At 45.2% G+C, this 23,575-nt stretch overlaps 1 long non-coding RNA gene across 1 annotated transcript; it reads left to right on the top strand.

The window, feature by feature from the left end:
- Window positions 1-5,768: 5,768 nt before the first annotated feature.
- On the top strand, window positions 5,769-20,624 carry LOC115459220. The gene is made up of 3 exons (XR_003940226.1): window positions 5,769-5,891; window positions 9,629-9,666; window positions 20,591-20,624. It is a non-coding gene; the product is annotated as an uncharacterized LOC115459220 (long non-coding RNA).
- The last annotated feature ends 2,951 nt before the right edge of the window (window positions 20,625-23,575 follow it).

Genomic DNA, 23,575 nt, shown 5'->3' with positions numbered 1-23,575 from the left:
GACTTGCGGAGAAAACTGTGAGCCCTCCAAAACCCACCAAGTACTATTGTACCCACATAGAGGTGACACTTGCAGGCAAAAGGGTTATTATAGTCATGTACAGTTAGGTACAGTAGGGTTTTGGTGCATTTTAAAGGGCTCACCACATAATATAAAGGGGTAATGGTGAGATGTGTACCTGGGACAATATTTGTGACGTCCACTGCTGTGCTGGGATGTGACTTTTTTGTGTGTTTTTTCTGTTTAGATTTTTTTTCTACATTTGCCCCATCAGTAACATGTTTATAGATGACCCATTTTGAACAAACACAGGTCGATGAAAATCATTGGTCATCTTACATTTACTCATGGTATTGATATATCGATGACATATTTGTATGATGGAAAGGTGATGAACAGAGCCTCCATGAGTTCTATCAATGGTTGAACCACCAGGATGTACATATAAAATTCACCATGCAATAGTCACAGCAACACATTGCTTTTTGAAATGTATTGGTGGGACTAGACAAAGAAACATATTCTACAGAAGTCCATATTAAGAAGACAGATCGCAATTCATTTCTACCCTATCAAAGCCATCAAATGACATTTACCCTCCTCACAATATTTAAGGTATCAGAGAATATGTACCAAAGTACTCAAGAAAAATGTCAGGAAGTATTTTTTCACGGAGAGAGTGGTGGATGCTTGGAATGCCCTCCCGCGGGAGGTGGTGGAGATGAAAACGGTAACGGAATTCAAGTGGAGGAGTGGGCTAGTGGTTAGGGTGGTGGACTTTGGTCCTGGGGAACTGAGGAACTGAGTTCGATTCCCACTATTGGAGATTCTACATGGAATGTTGCTACTATTGGAGATTCTATACGGAATGTTGCTACTATTGAGAATCTATTGCTACTATTGGAGATTCTACATGGAATGTTGCTACTATTGGAGATTCTACATGGAATGTTGCTATTCCACTAGCAACATTCCATGTAGAAGGCTGCGCAGGCTTCTGTTTCTGTGAGTCTGACGTCCTGCACGTACGTGCAGGACGTCAGACTCACAGAAGCAGACGCCTGCACGGCCACATTGGTGATCTGCAAGGGCCGACTTCTACATGGAATGTTGCTAGTGGAATAGCAACATTCCATGTAGAATCTCAAATAGTAGCAACAGTGGAGGAGTGGCCTAGTGGTTAGGGTGGTGGACGCTGGTCCTGGGGAACTGAGGAACTGAGTTGGATTCCCACTTCAGGCACAGGCAGCTCCTTGTGACTCTGGGCAAGTCACTTAACCCTCCATTGCCCCAGGTACAAATAAGTACCTGTATACAATATGTAAGCCGCATTGAGCCTGCCATGAGTGGGAAAGCGTGGGGTACAAATGTAACAAAAATAAAAATAAAATAAACATGCATGGGATAAACATAAAGGAATCCTGTTCAGAAGGAATGGATCCTCAGGAGCTTAGCGGAGATGGCATAGCAGAGCCGGTGGGGAGAGGCGGGGCTGGTAGTTAGGAGGCGGGGCTAGTGTTGGGCCCTGAAAAAGACAGATACAAATCAAGGTAAGGTATTGTTTGCGCCTGTTCCTGTGGCCAGCGGAGTCCAATCAGGCCAGCAGTACTACGCAGACAACTCCTCTCAACTGTTATCTTTTTAGAAACTGGACAGCTGGATTAAAGACCATTTGCACTACAACAAATAAAACAAAAGGAGGTTTATTCTTTATCCAAAAGATAGAAAACAGAGAGTAGGGTTAAATGGTCAGTATTCTCAATAGAGAAGGGAAGATAGAGGGGTTCCCCAGGGGTCTGTGCTGAGACCGCTGCTTTTTAATATAATTGTAAATGATCTAGAGATGGGAGTAATTGGTGAGTTAGTTAAATTTGCTGACAGCACAAAGTTATTCAAAGTTGTTAAATTGTGAAAGGATTGTGAAAACTTACAAGAGGACCTTATGAGACTGGGAAACTGGGCGTCTAAATGGCAGATGACATTTAATATGAGCAAGTCCAAAGTGATGCATGTGGGACAGAGGAACCTGAATTATAGCTACATAATACAAGATTCCACGTTAGGAGTCACCGACAGGGAACGGGATCTAGGTGTCGGCATTGATGATACGTTGAAACCCTCTGCTCAGTGTGCAGCGGTGGGTAAGAAAGCAAATAGAATGTTAGGTATTATTAGAAAAGGAATGGAAAACAAAAATGAGGATGTTAAATGCCTTTATATCGCTTCATGGCATGACGGCACCTGGAATATTGTGTTAAAAATCCACTGCTTATTTCTCAGGTAAGCAGCATAATATGTATTGTGCTTTTTGGGGATCTTGCCAGGTACTTGTGACCTGGATTGGCCACTGTTAGAAACAGGATGCTGGGCTTGATGGACCTTCGGTCTGTCCCAGTAAGGTAACACTTATATACTTATGTAAGAATGCGCCGCAGCCAGCGCAGAAAAGATGTCACCCTTGGCTATGGTGAGAAGCTTCTATTCAGAGAACAGAGAGAGTGAGAGAGAGAGACACCGATGACTCCCAGATCTACCTCTCCACACCAGAAATCTCAGCCGAAATCCAGGCCAAAGTATCAGCCATCTGAAACTAAACATGACCAAGACTGAGCTTCTTATCTTTCCCCCTAAACCAACCTCTCCTCCTCCCCCATTCTCTATTTCTGTGGATAACACTCTCATCCTTCCTGTCTCATCAGCTCCTAACCTTGGGGTCATCTTCGACTCCTTCCTCTCCTTCTCTGCACATATTCAGCAGACTGCTAAAACCTGTCATTTCTTTCTCTATAATATCAGCAAAATTCGCCCTTTCCTTTCTGAGCACACTACCAGAACCCTCATCCACACTCTTATCACCTCTCGCTTAGACTATTGCAACTTGCTTCTCACAGGTCTCCCACTTAGCCATCTCTCTCCTCTTCAATCTGTTCAAAATTCTGCTGCACGACTAATATTCCGCAAGAGTTGTTATGCTCATATTAGCCCTCTCCTCAAGTCACTTCACTGGCTTCCTATCCGTTTCTGCATACAGTTCAAACTCCTCTTATTGACCTATAAGTGCATTCACTCTGCAGCTCCTCAGTACCTCTCCACTCTCATCTCTCCCTACATTCCTCCCCGGGAACTCCGTTCACTGGGTAAATCTCTCTTATCTGCACCCTTCTGCTCCACTGCTAACTCCAGACTCCGTTTCTTTTATCTTGCTACACCATATGCCTGGAATAGACTTCCTGAGCCGGTACATCAAGCTCCATCTCTGGCCGTCTTCAAATCTAAGCTAAAAACCCACCTTTTTGATGCTGCTTTTAATGCCTAACCCTTATTCACTTTGTTCAGAACCCTTATTTTATCATCCTCACTTTAATATTCCCTTATCCCTTATTTGTCCTGTTTGTCTGTCCTAATTAGATTGTAAGCTCTGTGGAGCAGGGACTGTCTCTTCATGTTCAAGTGTACAGCGCTGCGTACGTCTAGTAGCGCTATAGAAATGATAAGTAGTGGTAGTAGTTTATTGTGAAAATAAAAGTAATGGTATGCATGGGTTAAACTGGATCCTTTATTGTTTTGAAGTTTAACATTATTTGAATTAATATCTTGACAGGGCTGTTTATCATTTTCTGAAATAATGAGAAATGTGTTTATTTATTCCAAGTATATACGAGTCATTCATCTATGTGACTCAATGTTTTCCTACGTTATTTGTTTTAATATTAGTATTTGTACAGAATGCAAAACCAGCATCTACTGTTTACTTTTCCTCTCTTAAATCTTCCTCAGATCCATCTTTCTCCGTAAGTAAGCAAGGCAAATCAAACACACCTGGGTGATGTCACCACCGCATTGGTGCCAGACTGTCACACTCTTACAGTTTTAAGATTTTTTTCTATGTAGTTCATCTGCAATGCGTCTGTTCTGCTCTCTCTCCTGACAGTCTCTGTCTACTCAGGACAAATCAAACTCGGGTATACATATGAAGTATCACATACCATGTAAAATGAGTTTATATTGTCAGGTCTTTATCTGCTGTCTTTTACTACGTTACCATGAGGGGCATTTTCAAAAGGGGCATCCACGTTTTCATGAAGATGTCCTCACACAACGTCCCCATCCAGGGGCGGGAAAACCCGTATTTCGAAACAAGATGGACGTACATCTTTCGTTTCGAAAATACCGTCAGGGACGTCCAAATCCTTAAATTTGGTCGTCCCTAGACTCGGCCGTTTCTGATTTTTGGCGATAATGGAAACCAAGGACATCCATCTCAGAAACGACCAAATCCAAGCCATTTGGTCATGGGAGGAGCCAGCATTTCTAGTGCACTGGTCCCCCTGACATGCTAGGACACCAACCGGGCACCCTAGGGGGCACTGCAGTGGACTTCATAAAATGCTCCCAGGTACATAGCTCCCTTACCATGTGTGCTGAGACCCCCAAAACCCACTACCCACAACTGTACACCACTACAATAACCCTTACAGGTGAAGGGGGCACCTAGATATGGGTACAGAGAGTTTGCGGTGGGTTTTGGAGGGTTTGTCTGTCCTAACTAGATTGTAAGCTCTGTCGAGCAGGGACTGTCTCTTCATGTTCAGGTGTACAGCGCTGCATATGTCTAGTAGTGCTATAGAAATGATGAGTAGTAGTTGGCTCACTGTTTCCTCCACAAACGTAACAGGTGGGTGGGGGGATGGGGCTGGGTCTGCCTGTCTGAAGTGCACTCACCCATTAAAACTGATCCAAGAACCTGCATACTGCTATGATGGACCTGAGTATGACATCTAAGGCTGGCATAGAGGCTGGCACAAAATATTTTTACAGATGTTTTTTGAGGGTGGGAGGGGGTTAGTCACACAACCTTCTAACAAGTCATCCCATGTATTGCATTTTGTAGAATTCTGCAGGCCTAAGACAAGATGCATGCACTAGCGGTAATTCCGAGTTTCGCCTGCGTCCAATCCTGTGGAAGAAAATATTTTTCTACTTTCTACCCCGGGTGCATTCTCGGCATTAATCGGCACTGCGGCCACTTTTGGTTACCGCAGGGGGAACATGTGAGCCCTTACCGCTAAGTCCCAATTTCAGACCCTTCAAAAATGTTGTTTTTCCCAGCCGAGGTAAAAGGTGGCACAGCGTGTGCACAAAAGACACGCCCACACTACTGCAGGCCACTTTTTATCTCATCTTTGTAAAAGGACCCCTTAATCCTCTGTTGCCTGAGCCATCAACTTAGGCTCCTGGCTACCAAGTCAAAGTGTTGTGGTATTTTAGCAAATAAAAATTTACTTCAGGATTTGATACGCTGCAGTAGGGGCTCTGGTGCTGACAGTTTGGGAGAAGCAACCAGGCATCATCATGGTATTATTGTTATAAAGCAACCAGGCATCACCCCCAGTCCCCACTAGACCCTCAGCCAAACAGCTGCATGCAGGAGGAAAGATGTGTAATGTTCAGGGGATAAATGGAGGTCCGGGAGAAGTCCAGCCTGGAAGGGTTCTACAGTTCTGGTTAAAATATTATTCTGTAAGTTCTGGGCACAGTCATCTCCTGTACTGTCCAAAAACCAGTAGCACACGTGATGTCCTAGAGAGAGAGAGCAATTTATTCCTGATATTCTTTCCTCAAGAATATTTTCATGTCCTCTGATAATGAGGTCATAATCTTATTATGTCTATCAATCTTCTGGTTTCTTCCCCCAATGAGGGTGGAGTGACTTCCAGTATATATAGAGCATGGATTGTAGATCTCCAGATCAGAGCGAGAGAGAGAGAGAGAGAGAGATAGAGAGAGAGAGAGAGAGAGAGAGAGAGAGCGAGAGCGAGACTTCAACAGCAAGATCATGGACGGAGCTGTCACTTTTCTGCTGATCACTCTGGCACTTTCCAGCATTCCAGGTACAGTCACCTCTTAAAAGGGGACAAACTCTGATATAGCTTCTGGGTCACTGCCCCCTCCTCCATCCTACCCCTCTTCCCCTATCAGCATAACCAGCCAAATTAATGAATAAATCAAACTAAATTACCTATAAAGATATTATAAAGCACTGGTCCCGGTATAGACTCCTGAGGTACTCCACTTTTTACTCTCCTCCATTGAAAGGATGATTTAACCCTACTCTCTGCTTTCTATCTTTTGCCAATTTCCAATCCTCTTACCCACGAAGTTTTCATTTCCTCTGTAGCTGCTCATGAGAAACTTTGTCAGATCTTTCCTATGTAAGCATTTAGCTCACACTGTTTTCTAAGATGAGTTATATTCAGATGGAGCAAGTATTCCCCTGTGCCTAAGGGGCTCACAATCTAACCCCCCCCCCCCCCCTCCATTTACAAAGCCCGGGAGGCCATTCCATGCTTCCACCACTCTTTCCATGAAAGACTATTTTCTTAGATTCCTCCTAAGCCTATTTCCTCTTAACTTTATCCTATTCCCTCTCATTCCAGAGGTTTCCTTCATTTGAAAAAGACTCACCTCCTGTACGTTAAGGTCACTGAGGTATTTAAATGTCTCTGTCATATCCCCTTTCTCCCACCACTAACTTACAGAAGAAACACAACCTAGGAACACTCAACAACGTAAATATTGCAGTTGGCAGTAGAACATCAATCCATCTAGCTGGATTAGAACAGATCAATCCTACCCAGACATTGAATGCTAACAGAATACACATGCTCAGGTAGACTCTCAAGTACAGAATAAGTACCACAAACTACCCCCCCCCCCCCCCCGTTTACTGAGCCACGTGGCAATTCTGATACAACCCATTCAAAGGGAATGGACTGTGTCATCATTAGCGTACGGCAGCTGCTAGCATGGCTTAGTAAACAAGGGGGGGTGGGGTAAAATTAGAAATATGTAGAGAAACATTAAACTGAACCCCCAAGAAACAAGAGTTTTCATACAGTGCAACACCAGAGAAAAAAAGGCAATCCAAGTGGGGGGGGGGGGGGGGGGGGATCCAGGAGTTATGTAACCACCCGCCATCTAGCATCTTCTCCCTCTCTGTCTCTCTCTCTCCACCTGCCTTCCAGCATCCCCTTTCTCTCTCCCCTACCCCGCCATCCAGTCTTTCCTCTGTCTTTCTTCCCTGTCCCATCATCCAGCATTGCCTCTGTCTTTGTCTAAACCCGTAATACAGCATTTCCCCCATCTCTCTTTCTTCCCACCTCCCCCTGTACCACTGAGCATTGTCCTTATCGCTTTCTCTCTCTCTCATGTCCAGCATTGCTCTCTGTCTCTCTCTGTCTCTCTTTCCCTCTCTGCCCTTCCACACAGTATTGCCTCTCTCTCCCGTTCAGCATCTCCTCTGTCTCTCCTAATCCCCCTTCCAGCATTGCGTGTCTTTCATTCTCCCCCTAGCATGCAGCACTATCCTGACTCTACTCCCTGCACCATTTAGCTTTTCCCTTGCCTTTCTTCCATCCAGCCTTGCTCCTATTTCTCTCTCTGTCCCCCCACCCACCCACCATGCAGTAGTACTTAAGAACATAAGAGTTCCAATACTGGGTCAAACCAATGGTCCATCTAGTCCAGTATCGAGTTTCGAACAGTCACAAGTACCTGGCAGAAACCCAAACAATGGCAACATTCCATGCTACCAATCCCATGACAAGCTGTTGCTTCCCCATATCTGTCTCAATAGCAGACTATGGACTTTTCCTCCAGGAACTAGTTCAAACCTTTTTTAAACCCAGGTACGCTAACCACCGTTGCTACATCCTCCGACAAAGAGTTCCCAGAGCTTAACTATTTGTTGAGTGAAAAAATATTTCCTCCTATTTGTTTTAAAAGTATTTCCATGTAACTTCATTGAGTGTCCCCTAGTCTTTGTACTTTTGGAACGACCAACAAATCGATTCAGTTCTACTCATTCTACGCCACTCAGAATTTTACAGACCTCAATCAAAAGTCCCCTCATCCACCTCTTTTCCAAGCTGAAGAACCCTACCCTCTTTAGCCTTTCCTCATATGAGAACAGTTCCATCCCCTTTATCATTTTGGTCGCTCTTCTCGGAACCTTCTCTAATTCCACTTTATCTTTTATGAGATACGGTGACTAGAACGAAACGCAATACTCAAGGTGCGGTCACAACATGGAGCGATACAAAGGCATTATAGTATTTTTCGGTCTTATTCACCATCTCTTTCCTAATAATTCCTAGCATCCACTTTGCTTTTTTGGCCGCCGACACATACTGAGAGAAGATTTTAGCAAATGATCTCTCCCCCCATTTAGTATTGCCTCTGTGGTCTCTCTGTCTCTCTCCTTTCCCCCCCCCTCCCATGTAGTCTTACCCAGTTTCTCTCTCCCTCACCATGCATCCCCTATTACCCATTTTCTTTCTCTGTTCCCTTCCATGTACTGACGTCAAGCAGCATAATTTTCCTTCCTCCTTCCTCTTGCAGCTCTGCCAGGCCGCACTAATAACCCAAAGAGAAATGCAGGATCGCAGGTTTCTGCTTGCTGCTAATGACTGTTTCCTGTGCCAACCCCCGGAAGTTTACATGAGAGGAGGCAGGACCAGCACAGGAAACAGTAGCAGCAGGCAGAGACCTGTGGTCCTCCTACGTGTCTTGTTGGGTTATTGCCGGCAAGGCTGCAAGGGGAGGAAAGGAGGAAAATTGTGCTGCTTGACGTGAGTACATGGAAGGGGACAGAGAAAAAAAACGGGTAATATGGGATGGGTGGGGAGGGAGGGAGAGAGAAATGGGTAAAAATGAATGGGAGGAGAGAGAGCCAGTGGATGCATGGATGCTGGGAGAGTGGGGGGCCTGAGCCAAGATTGGGGGGCCTGTGTCCCCAAGACCCCCCCCCCTCCACACACACACACACATATCTATCTATAAGTCAGGAGCATATACTGTTTTATAGAATTGTTTTGGGTGATTTCTCTTTGGGGTCATAGATAGCCTGCCCCAATTTGATTGACTGCATATTTTGTCCTTTAGATTGTAAGCTCCTTTGAGCAGGGACTGTCCTTCTTTGTTAAATTGTACAGCACTGCGTAACCCTAGTAGCTCTTTAGAAATGTTAAGTAGTAGTAGTAGTAGGGTGATTTCTCTAGTTGGGTGTGTAGGGAGTGGACTAGTAGTTAGTGTAGCAGCCTCAGAACCTGGGTGATGGGATTCAATTCCCACTGCAGCTCCTTGTGACTCTGGGCAAGTTACATAGCCCTCATCACCCAGATGTACAATAAGTACCTGTATATAATACGTAAACTTCTTTAATTGTAACCACAGAAAGGCAGTATATCAAGCCCCCTCCCCTTTCCCATTCTTGAAGGTCACTACAAGATCAGTGATTTTTCTGAAAGATGAATCGATATTGAGTGAGTTCTCTATGAGGTCAGTAGATAGTGGGTGATTTCTCTTGAAGACCACTAACTTGTGGGTGATTTCTCTTGAAGGTCACTACATCATCAGTGATCTCTTTCGAAGATGAGTCAGTACTGGGTGATTTATCTGAAAGGTCAGGTATTTATCTTTAGTACTATGGAAGGAAGGAAAGGATGGATGAAACAATATTTTAGCAAGAGGGGTGGAGACTGTCAGTGCTGAATATTCCATTCTTATTCAAACAGATGGTGATATGTTAAATATCCATCATTCTTACCCATGTTTTCTTCTTTTTCAGTTTTTGACATTCCAAGTGTCTCTGCTAAAAAACCCACGGTAAATATAAATTTAGTTACCTCTCCCCGACAACATTCCTGACACCAAATCTCCACAACCTGAACTCAAATCATTATCCGATCCACACCCCCATATTTTCCTGGTGGATTGTCAGAGGACGGGGTAGTAACCGCAATCCCCAATTTTTACACTTTTGGTCATACGTTTGATGGCTGTAAAGCAAGAACAAGCTCCACCTATCTAATCTGTTCGACCATAGTGGCAGAATCATTTCAAAATATCCCCTACCTCCACTAGAACCAGGGCTCTCTAGGCCCAGTCTGAGGAACAATCCTCTTGAAATTTGTCACATACTCTTCCCATTACCATCTCACTTTTACAGTATTCAAAAAGCTGAGTCTCTGAATTTAGATTTTTAAGGGTTTTTTTAAAAAGCGGCAGTAAGCCCAACACGGGCTTACCACATGCTAAATCTGAACTACTGTTAGTCCAATGTGGCTGGTGACGTTAGTTCCAAGTCTAGTGAGCGCCATTTCCCGCGTTCTGGAAAATTTTAATTTTTTTTCTAGTGTGGTGGAAACACAGTGGTAATCAGGCATTGCTATTTTCTGCTAAATTTACTGTTTATAGATTTCTGAGTGAAATTTATTTATTTGTTACATTTGTATCCCACATTTTCTCCCCTATTTGCAGGCTCAATGTGGCTTACACAGTACCGTAATGGCGTTCGCCAGTTCCGGTATGAACAAATACAAGGTGTTATTGTGGTAGAATAAGGTTCATGTATGGTAGGCATATAGGGGAACTTGGGGAGGAAGCGGGAAGTTGGGGTGTGTCCATTACGATCTTTGGTTTTGTTGTGTTGCAGGTACTCAGGCTTTTATGTTGGGTTAGTGGGATATGCCTTCCTGAACAGGTTTGTTTTTAGTGGTCGTACGTTGTTTTTACTATTTTTGGCAATGCGTTCCATACTTGTGCGCTTAAATAAGAAAAGCTGGATGCGTATGTTGATTTGTATTTGAGTCCTTTGCTGCTTGGGTAGTGAAGATTTAAATATGTTTGTGCTGATCTTGTTGTGATTCTGGTTGGCAGGTCTATGAGGTCTGTCATGTATCCAGGGGCTTCGCCGTAGATGATTTTGTGAACCAGGGTGCAGATTTTGAAAGCAATACGTTCTTTGATTGGGAGCCAGTGCAGTTTTTCCAAATATAAGCCTGGCTGCTATGTTTTGAGAGGTCTGAAGTTTCTTTATAATTTGTTCTTTGCAACCCGCATAGATTCCGTTGCATGGCTTAGTACCATTGATTGGATCAAGTTGCAGAATGTTTCCCTCGGGAAGAATGGTTTCACCCGTTTAAGTTTCCACATTGAGTGAAACATTTTCTTTATGGTAGATTTTACTTAGTTCTCTAGTGAGAGATTCCGGTCGATTGTTACTCCGAGAATTTTCAGGCTGTCTGCGATAGGAAGGGTATAACCTGGGGTGTTTATGTTTGTGAGTTTATATGTGTTGTATTGGGATGAGATGATGAGACCTAGAGATGAAAAATCAGTGCCAAGCTCATAACTTCTTTCCCTAAATCCTTCCTGGTTGACACTCACTTTTTTTTACTCCTAAATGTAAGGGGGGGGGGGGGGGAGAAAAAGGGAATAGGACTTGATATACTGCCTTTCTGCGGTTTTTGCAACTACATTGAAAATGGTTTACACAGTATATACAGGTATTATTTGTATCTGGGGCAATGGAGGGTTAAGTGACTTAGCCAGAGTCACAAGGAGCTGCAGAGGGAATTGAACCCAGTTCCCCAGGATCAAAGTCCACTGCACTAACTACTAGGGTACTCCTCCACTAGCAGCAATTCATGTAGAATCTCAAATAGCAGCAACAGAATCTCAAATAGTAGCAACATTCCCTGCAGAATCTCTAATAGTAGCAACATTCCATGGAGAATCTCAAATAGTAGCAACAGAATCTCAAATAGCAACATTCCCTGTAGAATCTCAAATAGTACCAACATTCTATGGAGAATCTCAAATAGTAGCAACATTCCTGTAGAATCTCAAATAGTAGCAACACAATCTCAAATAGCAGCAACATTCCCTGTAGAATCTCAAATAGTAGCAAAAGAATCTCAAATAGTAGTAACAGAATCTCAAATAGCAACAACATTCCCTGTAGAATCTCAAATAGTAGCAACAGAATCTCAAATAGTAGCAACATTCCCTGTAGAATCTCAAATAGTAGCAACATAATCTCAAATAGCAGCAACATTCCCTGTAGAATCTCAAATAGTAGCAAAAGAATCTCAAATAGTAGCAACGGAATCTCAAATAGTAGCAACAGAATCTCAAATAGTAACAACATTCCCTGTAGAATCTCAAATAGTAGCAACAGAATCTCAAATAGTAGCAACATTCTCTGTAGAATCTCAAATAGCAGCAACAGAATCTCAAATAGTAGCAACATTCCCTGCAGAATCTCTAATAGTAGCAACATTCCATGGAGAATCTCAAATAGTAGCAACAGAATCTCAAATAGCAACATTCCCTGTAGAATCTCAAATAGTACCAACATTCTATGGAGAATCTCAAATAGTAGCAACATTCCTGTAGAATCTCAAATAGTAGCAACACAATCTCAAATAGCAGCAACATTCCCTGTAGAATCTCAAATAGTAGCAAAAGAATCTCAAATAGTAGTAACAGAATCTCAAATAGCAACAACATTCCCTGTAGAATCTCAAATAGTAGCAACATAATCTCAAATAGCAGCAACATTCCCTGTAGAATCTCAAATAGTAGCAAAAGAATCTCAAATAGTAGCAACGGAATCTCAAATAGTAGCAACAGAATCTCAAATAGTAACAACATTCCTTGTAGAATCTCAAATAGTAGCAACAGAATCTCAAATAGTAGCAACATTCCCTGTAGAATCTCAAATAGCAGCAACAGAATCTCAAATAGTAGCAACATTCCCTGCAGAATCTCTAATAGTAGCAACATTCCATGGAGAATCTCAAATAGTAGCAACAGAATCTCAAATAGCAACATTCCCTGTAGAATCTCAAATAGTACCAACATTCTATGGAGAATCTCAAATAGTACATAAGTACATAAGTACATAAGTAGTGCCATACTGGGAAAGACCAAAGGTCCATCTAGCCCAGCATCCTGTCACCGACAGTGGCCAATCCAGGTCAAGGGCACCTGGCACGCTCCCTAAACGTAAAAACATTCCAGACAAGTTATACCTAAAAATGCGGAATTTTTCCAAGTCCATTTAATGGCGGTCTATGGACTTGTCCTTTAGGAATCTATCTAACCCCTTTTTAAACTCCGTCAAGCTAACCGCCCATACCACGTTCTCCGGCAACGAATTCCAGAGTCTAATTACACGTTGGGTGAAGAAAAATTTTCTCCGATTCGTTTTAAATTTACCACACTGTAGCTTCAACTCATGCCCTCTAGTCCTAGTATTTTTGGATAGCGTGAACAGTCGCTTCACATCCACCCGATCCATTCCACTCATTATTTTATACACTTCTATCATATCTCCCCTCAGCCGTCTCTTCTCCAAGCTGAAAAGCCCTAGCCTTCTCAGCCTCTCTTCATAGGAAAGTCGTCCCATCCCCACTATCATTTTCGTCGCCCTTCGCTGTACCTTTTCCAATTCTACTATATCTTTTTTGAGATACGGAGACCAGTACTGAACACAATACTCCAGGTGCGGTCGCACCATGGAGCGATACAACGGCATTATAACATCCGCACACCTGGACTCCATACCCTTCCTAATAACACCCAACATTCTATTCGCTTTCCTAGCCGCAGCAGCACACTGAGCAGAAGGTTTCAGCGTATCATCGACGACGACACCCAGATCCCTTTCTTGATCCGTAACTCCTAACGTGGAACCTTGCAAGACGTAGCTATAATTCGGGTTCCTCTTACCCACATGCATCACTTTGCACTTGTCAACATTGAACTTCATCTGCCACTTGCACGCCCATTCTCCCAGTCTCGCAAGGTCCTCCTGTAATCGTTCACATTCCTCCTGCGACTTGACGACCCTGAATAATTTTGTGTCATCGGCGAATTTAATTACCTCACTAGTTATTCCCATCTCTAGGTCATTTATAAATACATTAAAAAGCAACGGACCCAGCACAGACCCCTGCGGGACCCCACTAACTACCCTCCTCCACTGAGAATACTGGCCACGCAATCCTACTCTCTGCTTCCTATCTTTCAACCAGTTCTTAATCCATAATAGTACCCTACCTCTGATTCCATGACTCTGCAATTTCTTCAGGAGTCTTTCGTGCGGCACTTTGTCAAACGCCTTCTGAAAATCCAGATATACAATATCAACCGGCTCCCCATTGTCCACATGTTTGCTTACCCCCTCAAAAAAATGCATTAGATTGGTGAGGCAAGACTTCCCTTCACTAAATCCGTGCTGACTTTGTCTCATCAGTCCATGTTTTTGTATATGCTCTGCAATTTTATTCTTAATAATAGCCTCCACCATCTTGCCCGGCACCGACGTCAGACTCACCGGTCTATAATTTCCCGGATCTCCTCTGGAACCCTTCTTAAAAATCGGAGTAACATTGGCTACCCTCCAGTCTTCCGGTATTACACTCGATTTTAGGGACAGATTGCATATTTCTAACAGTAGCTCCGCAAGTTCATTTTTTAGTTCTATTAATACTCTGGGATGAATACCATCAGGTCCCGGTGATTTACTACTCTTCAGCTTGCTGAACTGACCCATTACATCCTCCAAGGTTACAGAGAATTTGTTTAGTTTCTCCGACTCCCCCGCTTCAAATATTCTTTCCGGCACCGGTGTCCCCCCCAAATCCTCCTCGGTGAAGACCGAAGCAAAGAATTCATTTAATTTCTCCGCTACGGCTTCCTGTAGAATCTCAAATAGTAGCAACACAATCTCAAATAGCAGCAACATTCCCTGTAGAATCTCAAATAGTAGCAAAAGAATCTCAAATAGTAGTAACAGAATCTCAAATAGCAACAACATTCCCTGTAGAATCTCAAATAGTAGCAAAAGAATCTCAAATAGTAGCAATGGAATCTCAAATAGTAGCAACAGAATCTCAAATAGTAACAAAATTCCTTGTAGAATCTCAAATAGTAGCAACAGAATCTCAAATAGTAGCAACATTCCCTGAGTCACCAGGAGCTGCAGTGGGAATAGAATCCAGTTCCCCAGGATCAAAGTCTGCTACTCCTCCACTCAACTGTAAGAGTTTAGTGAAATTATGAGCATAGATTTTGGCATTCAGCCCTAGTAAATTTTCAGTGAGGCCAATTATGGAGCAAAGCTCTGAAAGTTAGGAGAAATCCTTTCAGTGTTTGGACCTTTGATTTTTAGTTTGTTTTATGATGATTTTATTGTTTGTTGATGTTTTCTGAGTTTGATATTATGTTTCATACTGTTGTTTTATGATCGTACTAGTAAAAAAGGCCCGTTTCTCAAACAAATGAAATGGGCGCTAGCAAGGCTATCTTGTAATGGTGATTATGTTTTTAAGGCTGTCATCAAAGCAATTTTTCCTCTCTCCCCTGCCCTCCCCTCCATGTCCAGCGATTCTTCCCTCCCCTCCCATCCCCTCCGTATCCCGCGATTCTGACCACCCCTCCATGTGCAGTGATTCTCTTCTGCCCTGCCGTCCCCTCCGTGTACTGCGATTCTGGCCTCCCCTTCATTTCCAGCAATCTTCCTGTGCCCTGCCGTGCCCTCTGTGTCCTGTGATTTTGGCCTCCCCTCTATGTCCAGCGATTCTCCTCTGCACTGCCCTCCCCTCGGTGTCCCGCGATTCTGGCCTCTCCTCCATGTCCAGCGATTCTCCTCTGCCCTGCCTTCCCCTCCATATCCCATGGTTCTGTCCTCCCCTCCATGTCCAGTGATTGTCCTCTGCACTGCCCTGCCCTTGATGTCCCGCAATTCTGGTGTCCCCTCCATGTCAAGCGAGTATCGTCTGCCCTTCCCTCCCCTCCGTGTCCTGTGATTCTCTCCTCTCCTCCTATCCCCTCCATGTCCAGCGATTGTCCTGTACCCTGCCCTCTCCTCCATGTCCCATGATCTCTCCTCCCATCACCTCCATGTCCAGTGATTCTCTTGTACCCTGCCCTCCCATCCGTGTTGCACGATTCTCTCCTCCCATCCCATCCATGTCCATCAATTCTCCTCTGCCCTGGCCTCCCCTCCATGTCCAGCGATTGTCCTCTGCCCTTGTCCTCCCTTCCGTGTCCCGAGATTCTCACCTTACCTCCCATCACCTCCATGTCCAGCGATTCTCCTGTACCCTGCCCTCCCATCCATTTTGCGCAATTCTCTCCTCTCCTCCCATCCCATCCATGTCCATTGATTCTCCTCTGCCCTGGCCTCCCCTCCATGTCTAGCAATTGTCCTCTGCCCTTGTCCTCCCTTCCTTGTCCCGTGATTCTCACCTCACCTCCCATCACCTCCATGTCCAGCAATTCTCCTGTACCCTGCCCTCCCATCCATGTTGCGCAATTCTATCCTCTCCTCCCATCCATGTCCATTGATTCTCCTCTGCCCTGGCCTCCCCTCCATGTCTAGCGATTGTTCTCTCCCTTGCCTCCACTCCATGTCCAGCGATTCTCCTCTGCCCTGCCCTCTCTTCCGTGTCCCGCGATTCTCACCTCGCCTCCCATCCCCTCCATGTCAAGTGATTCTCATGTGCCCTGCCCTCCCATCCGTGTCCTGCGTTTCTCTCCTCTCTTCCCATCCCATCCATGTCGATTCTCTGCTGCCCTGCCCTCCCCTCGATGTCCCTCGATTCTATCCTCCCATCCATGTCCAGCGTTCTGTTGCCTTCACTTCTCTTGCTTGTATTCGTAACCTCCTGTCATCAGCTCACCTCCTGCATTCCCTTCCCTCTCACTGTTCCTCCCTCTGACGTCATTACGTCTTGATGCAAGGGTGGGACAGTGAGAGTAAATGGAACGCTGGAGGCTGGCTGACATCAGGATGTTATGAACCCAGACAACCAACCATTGGAACATTGGAGGTACAAATTATTATATTAGACTTCCATCAAATTGGTTAAAACCTCCTTCTTTGGGACTGCTCCCACTTCTTAACACTATGGTAATAAACAGTCTATCTTTGGGCACTGTTCCTCTTCCTCTAAAAATAGTTCTTCTTAGGCCACTGTTAAAGAAAACTAACCTGGACCCCCATCAGCCCAGTAAATATCACCCTCATATCTAACCTTCCATTTCTAGCAAAGCTAATAGAAACAGTGTGTTTTAACAAGCCTGTAAAATGCCTAAATTAATTCTGATGTGTATTTCTCTAGTTTGGCCAGCAGGTGGTGCTTGTTTATATTTAAAGCTGTTACAGATAAGTGAATGATTCCTTCCTTAGTTAACACAGATAATAGGAAGTGTCTCGCAGTGATGTAACCACTTTCTATTTAAAACTAGGCTCTGATTATCTTTGAATATCGGCTGGTATCTTGATTCTCGGGGTTCTTCAAGTTTACCTCAGGAGAGCTGTGTGTGCTTTCATTTGTATGAAAAGGTTAAAAATACGTCTGACTGCACCAGCCTCCTTCTATTAAAGAGTGCATAAAAATGCCCGAACTCCAGATGCGCAAAGGTGAAAAATTCCCACCCCTTCCTCCGTAAAGGAGTGTACCATACTCTATCCACTTCCACATGTGCGCAAGTGAAAACATCTGCACCTGCCTCCTTCTATTGCAAAGTTCACAAAATACCCCAACTCCAGATGTGTACGAGTGAAAATGTTTCACCCCTTCCTCTTTAAAGAAGTGTACCAAATTCCCTCCACTTAAATGTACACAAGGGAAAACATCTGCATCTGCCTCCCTCTATTAAAAAGTGCACAAAAATACCCCAACTCATAGGCGCCCGGTATAAGAGACTTGGGGAGGCTAAGCTTCCCCAGCCGCAAGCCCCAAGCGTCTCTCTTTCTCTCTCTCTCTCTCTAGCTCATCCCCTCACCCCCCCGATGCAGCATCTATCCCTCTCACTCCCTCCCTGTGGTCGGTCCCTTTAATTTGATTTAGATCGCCCATCGCTGCCGGTAGCCGCACGGGCACGCCAACATCGTACTACAGCTTGCTTCGGGGCTTCGGCCTGATGCTGATGATATGACGTGCCCCGCCTCCTCTGACCAGCCTTCCTTATGATGCATCCAGCCCTTGCGGAAGCAGGAGGCTGGTCAGAGGAGGTGGGGCACGTCATGCCGTCAGCGTCAGGCCAAAGCCCCGAAGCAAACTAGTACGATGTTGGCGTGCCCGTGCCGCTACCGGCAGCGATGGGTGATCTAAATCAAATTAGAGGGACTGCAGGGAGGGAGCAAGAGGGAGGGATAAATGCTGCATTTGGGGGGGGGGGCGAACGAGGGAGAGGGATTTACACTGCATTCCAGAGGGAAAAGGGAGAGGGATAGATACTGCAATGGGGGGGGGGCAGAAACAAGGGAGAATTGCTGGACATGGATAGATGGAGGGAAGGACAGGAGAGAGAGGAGAATTGCTGGAGATGGATGGAGGAGAGAGAAGGGGAGAATGGAGAGTTGCTGGACATGGATGGATGGATGGAGGGGAGGTCAGGGAAGAGAGGAGAATTGCTGGACATGGGTAGATGGAGGGGAGGGCAGGAAAGAGAGAGGAGAATTGCTGGACATGGGTAGATGGAGGGGAGGGCAGGAAAGAGAGAGGAGAATTGCTGGACATGGATGGATGGAGGGTCAGGGAAGAGAGGAAATTTGCTGGATATGTATGTATGTATGTATGGATGGATGGAGGAGAGGGCAGGGGAGAATTGAGAGTTGCTGGACATAGATGAATAGATGGAGGGGAGGTCAGGGAAGAGAGGAGAATTGCTGGACATGGATGGATGGAGGGTCAGGGAAGAGAGGAAATTTGCTGGATATGTATGTATGTATGGATGGATGGAGGAGAGGGCAGGGGAGAATGGAGAGTTGCTGGACATGGATGAATAGATGGAGGGGAGGTCAGGGAAGAGAGGAGAATTGCTGGACATGGATGGATGAATGGGGGTAGGAGAGAGAGGAAATTTGCTGGATATGGGTGGATGAAGGAGAGGGCAGGGGAGAATGGACAGTTCCTGGACATGGATGGAGGGGAGGGGAGGGCAGGGGAGAGAGGACAATTGCTGGACATGGATGGATGGAGGGGGCAGGGAAGAGAGGAAATTTGCTGGATATGTATGTATGTATGGATGGAGGAGAGGGCAGGGGAGAATGAAGAGTTGCTGGACATGGATGGATGAATGGGGGCAGGGGAGAGAGGAAATTTGCTGGATATGGATGGATGGAGGAGAGGGCAGGGGAGAATGGAGAGTTGTTGGACATGTATGGAATGGAGGGCAGGGAAGAAAGGAGAAATGTTGGACAAGGATGGAGGGAAGGAAAGACAAAGGAAAAATGCACATGGATGGAGTGGAAGGGAGAGAGGAGAAATTCTGGACATGGATGGAGGGGAGGGAAGACAGAGGAAGGAGATGCACATGGATGGAGGGGAGTGGAGTGAGGAGAAATGCTGGATATGGATGGAGGGTAAATTGCTCAATTTAAGGGCTGGATTGGAACACTTTGAGGGCAGATGTTGAAACTGGAGAAAGGATAGGGACAGGGCTACAGATGGTAGACAGGACGCATAAGGACACAGGAGGATGGTGGACATGTTGAGAGAAAAAATATCAAATGGAAAGAAGACACTGCATAAAACAGAAGACACTGGGACTAAAGCTAATAGAAAAACTAAATGATCAGACAACAAAGGTAGAAAAAAGTATTTTATTCAGAATTTATTGGAATATGTCAGCTTTTGGAAATGTGCATCTGTGATATTTTGCATGCAAGTTTCAGTTTTTCTAATATTGCTGCATGCTGAGTCTGACTTCTTCAGGTAACTTTCCAGTTCAGTATTTTGCCTTCATATCTGTTGTGTCATGTGTTTTTCATGTGTGATCAAGGTGCAGTATTCTGCTAGCGTGTAGTATTTGCAGCCCTTTTTGTTTTGTTTTTTGTTTCACTATTTTGTGTACTGGTGTTTTAGAGCCCGGTGTAATTATAGTGCTAGCTCGACCTGTCCTTGGAATTAGTGCTGTTATGGTTTGGTAAGGTTATGAGTTTGTTTTTGCACAAGTTTGTATATAGTGTTTTGCAGTGGAGAGATTGTGTGTTGGCCTTACTGAGGTTGCACTAAAACATCAGAAAGGGTGTAGAGCCTAAATCATGACACACTACCTCTTGAAGGATCCACATATAGTCGTTAATAAAAGGAGCTCATTGTGAACACTATCCACCCTAAAAGGGTGTTTTTTGTGGCTGTACATGAGAATTGTGATATTATGATCCCGTGTTTCAAATTGTTGATGGTCTGCATTTTCCATGTGGGTGGTATATTGGTGTATTAGGGTTTGCCCAGTGTAATATTTATGGTACAGTAAGGTTCTGAGTGTGTTTTTGCACAAAGTTGTGCATAGTGTTTTGCAGTTGAGCGATTGTGGTTAGTACATGCTTTGAGCAACCACTTTATTCTTTGACTTATGATACATATCTAATATCTAAATTTAATAAAAGGTATTAATTGTGATTATTTTATTTTTTTCTGTGAATTGTCAGACAATTATGGATGTAAGCCCCGCCCCTGGCCCCACCCTTGGCCACGCCCCCTTTAGCCTCCCCAAACAGTTAGGCCACCGACCGTCTATGCCCCAACTCCAGATGTGCCGGCGTGAAAATTTTCCATCCCTTCCTCTGTAAAAGAGTGTTCCCAACTCCCTCCACTTCCAGAAGTGAACAAATGAAAATTTGACACCCTTTCTCTGTTCCTCCTCACTCACTCTCTGACACTCCACAGATGTGGTGCTTCTTGTGAGTCAGGAGATCTTTGACTCTTGCTTGTTTCCTTTGCAGTATATTTGCCTGAAACTACTTCAACGCAACCTTAGAAATAAGTGTATAGTTGACCTTCCTCCCTGCACGTTACCTCCTCAACTGAAGCATCTTAACAATCCTAAGGACGTATGTGATAATTGTTTAATGACACTGTAAGTACATCTGACAGCTATTTTTCCGTTCACCCCACCACAGGTTTTAAGGGGACATCTATAGCCTCAAACATGCGTGGGATAAACATAAAGGAATCCTGTTCAGAAGGAATGGATCCTCAGGAGCTTAACCGAGATTGGATAGCAGAGCTGGTAGTGGGAGGCAGGGATAGTGCTGGGCAGACTTATACGATCTGTGCCAGAGCCGGTGGTTGGGAGGTGGGGCTGGTGGTTGGGAGGCGGGGATAGTGCTGGGCAGACTTATACGGTCTGTGCCAGAGCCGGTGGTGGGAGGCGGGGATAGTGCTGGGCAGACTTGTACGGTCTGTGCCAGAGCCGGTGGTTGGGAGGCGGGGCTGGTGGTTGGGAGGCGGGGATAGTGCTGGGCAGACTTATACGATCTGTGCCAGAGCCGGTGGTTGGGAGGTGGGGCTGGTGGTTGGGAGGCGGGGATAGTGCTGGGCAGACTTATACGGTCTGTGCCAGAGCCGGTGGTGGGAGGCGGGGATAGTGCTGGGCAGACTTGTACGGTCTGTGCCAGAGCCGGTGGTTGGGAGGCGGGGCTGGTGGTTGGGAGGCGGGGATAGTGCTGGGCAGACTTATACGGTCTGTGCCAGAGCCGGTGGTGGGAGGCGGGGATAGTGCTGGGCAGACTTGTACGGTCTGTGCCAGAGCCGGTTGGGAGGCGGGGCTGGTGGTTGGGAGGCGGGGATAGTGCTGGGCAGACTTATACAGTCTGTGCCAGAGCCGGTGGTGGGAGGCGGGGATAGTGCTGGGCAGACTTGTACGGTCTGTGCCAGAGCCGGTGATTGGGAGGCGGGGCTGGTGGTTGGGAGGCCGGGCTAGTGCTAGGCAGACTTATACGGTCTGTGCCCTGAAGAGCATAGGTACAAATCAAAGTAGGGTATACACAAAAAGTAGCACACATGAGTTGTCTTGTTGGGCAGACTGGATGGACCGTGCAGGTCTTTTTCTGCCGTCATCTACTTTGTTACTATGTTACTCTGGAGTACAGACTCTGCTTTCTGTTGACTACTACAATGGAACATGGCAGCAATGCATCAGGTCACGTCCTTTTGCAAGACTCATTTTCTTTTTTATATTTATTTATTTCATAATTTCAACAAGAGTACACTTGCCATGCATTTTACATCTCAAAAGGAAAATAAAAAAGAAAATTCAAAGGAAATTATATGTAATCAACATTTTTCAATCCTTTACATAATAATATTCGCTTTCTTAGACCACTAAAATGGGGGGAGCGATATGAATTAGAGAAGATTACAAACATAATTATTAACAACTAGGAAAAAAGGCCCGTTTCTCAGCGCAATGAAACGGGTGCTAGCAAGGTTCTATAATGGTAGGGGCCCCCTCCCTGCGTCCCTCCGAGCTGCTTGCCTGCCTCTGTGTGACCATCGGACGTTGTTCGTTGCTCTGTGTGGGGAGGTTTTTTGTGTGCTGCGCCTCCGTGCTTGTGCCGTTTTCGTTTCGGCCCTCGAGTGTCATTGCTCCGCCCTCGACGTCATCACGTTTTGACGCGAGGGCGGTGCAGACACTCAGGGGCACACCGGATATCTCGGGCGCCTCAACTTCCGTGGAGGCTTCATTAGAACATTGGGGTTGCCTTTTATATAGAGAGATAGCTAGGTTGCGTATAACTCCCCTAGATCACATGTCCCTGATTTCAATGCCAAAACTTTTTGTTAGGTCTGCTTGGTTACATCAGGATAAATCCACACTTTAGCTCCTCCAAAACAAGTCTCATAATATTATTTAAGTCTTGTTCAAATACAAAGGACACAATAAGGGTAGACCTTTCTGTTGTAACATCTAAAGATTGTTCCAATATGGCTGAAATATTATTTGAATCCAAATTTATTCCTGCGCCTTCCATTTTTGCTTCCTCCCCCTTAGGATTAGGAATATAATATATTTTATTTATTGGAGGAAAGAACCAGGCACACCCATTAAAGGGGGGCCGACCACAACCGGGCTGAAGGCCAGCGAAGACAGAAGTGTGGGGGAGGGTACAGGGAGGGCCTAGCTAGAGAGCAGAGGTAGTAGTGGGAGGGAAACAAGGGGTAGCAAGGGGAGGGGGCAGGAAAGAAGGGGAGGAGCAAGGGAGGAGGAGAGAGGAATTTGAACTGCACAGGAAGTCCTTTTGAATTTGGAAGCAGGAGAAGAGCAACGCCCACCCGCCCACCCACTTGAGAGGCAAGATTTGTCGCAGCGAGGCATTAGACTACAATGTTTACGCACAGCCAGCAATGGGTACACAGCAGCTTGACACATAACAGTTACAAGTTTGGGGTAACTACTGCTGCAGAAAGAGTTGTGTGGAAAATTATCAAGTTGATGCAAATGGTAGGCTTGCATGTGAGCAGCCTTGTTATAAGGAAACAACGTGTATACAGCTTGTCTCCTGGCTTGGGCGGCCGGGAGGCCTAGAACGTCATTTTGTAAATGTGGTAGGTGCCTCCTTCAACGGGAGGCACCAAGTGACGTCAGGTGCTTGGAAAACAGCACAGGGGGCCACAGGGGCTTGGTACGGCTTGGCCTGTGGCCCAGAATATGCAACTACGTGTAGAAGCTGTGTACCCGGGTAGAAATGCATGCTGGCATAATGATTAGTAGAAGATGTAATGTAATTTGTTTAAGTTGTAACAATTTTGATGTTCCTGGCTGCGGCCAAAATAAATCCAATTCTATCGAAGATACGGCTTGTAGTGTGGTATTGAAGGGGGCGGGGGTTGATACGTCTGAGTGTGTGCCGAATGCCCGAGTTGTGGCTTCACTGGGTATTTTCAACACCTCGTTTAAATACCTTCTGAATAATTCGATCGGGTTA

The sequence above is a fragment of the Microcaecilia unicolor genome, unplaced genomic scaffold (assembly GCF_901765095.1).
Source record: "Microcaecilia unicolor unplaced genomic scaffold, aMicUni1.1, whole genome shotgun sequence".
In the NCBI taxonomy this organism is placed as follows: domain Eukaryota; kingdom Metazoa; phylum Chordata; class Amphibia; order Gymnophiona; family Siphonopidae; genus Microcaecilia; species Microcaecilia unicolor.
This window is presented reverse-complemented; position numbering and strand designations above follow the sequence as displayed.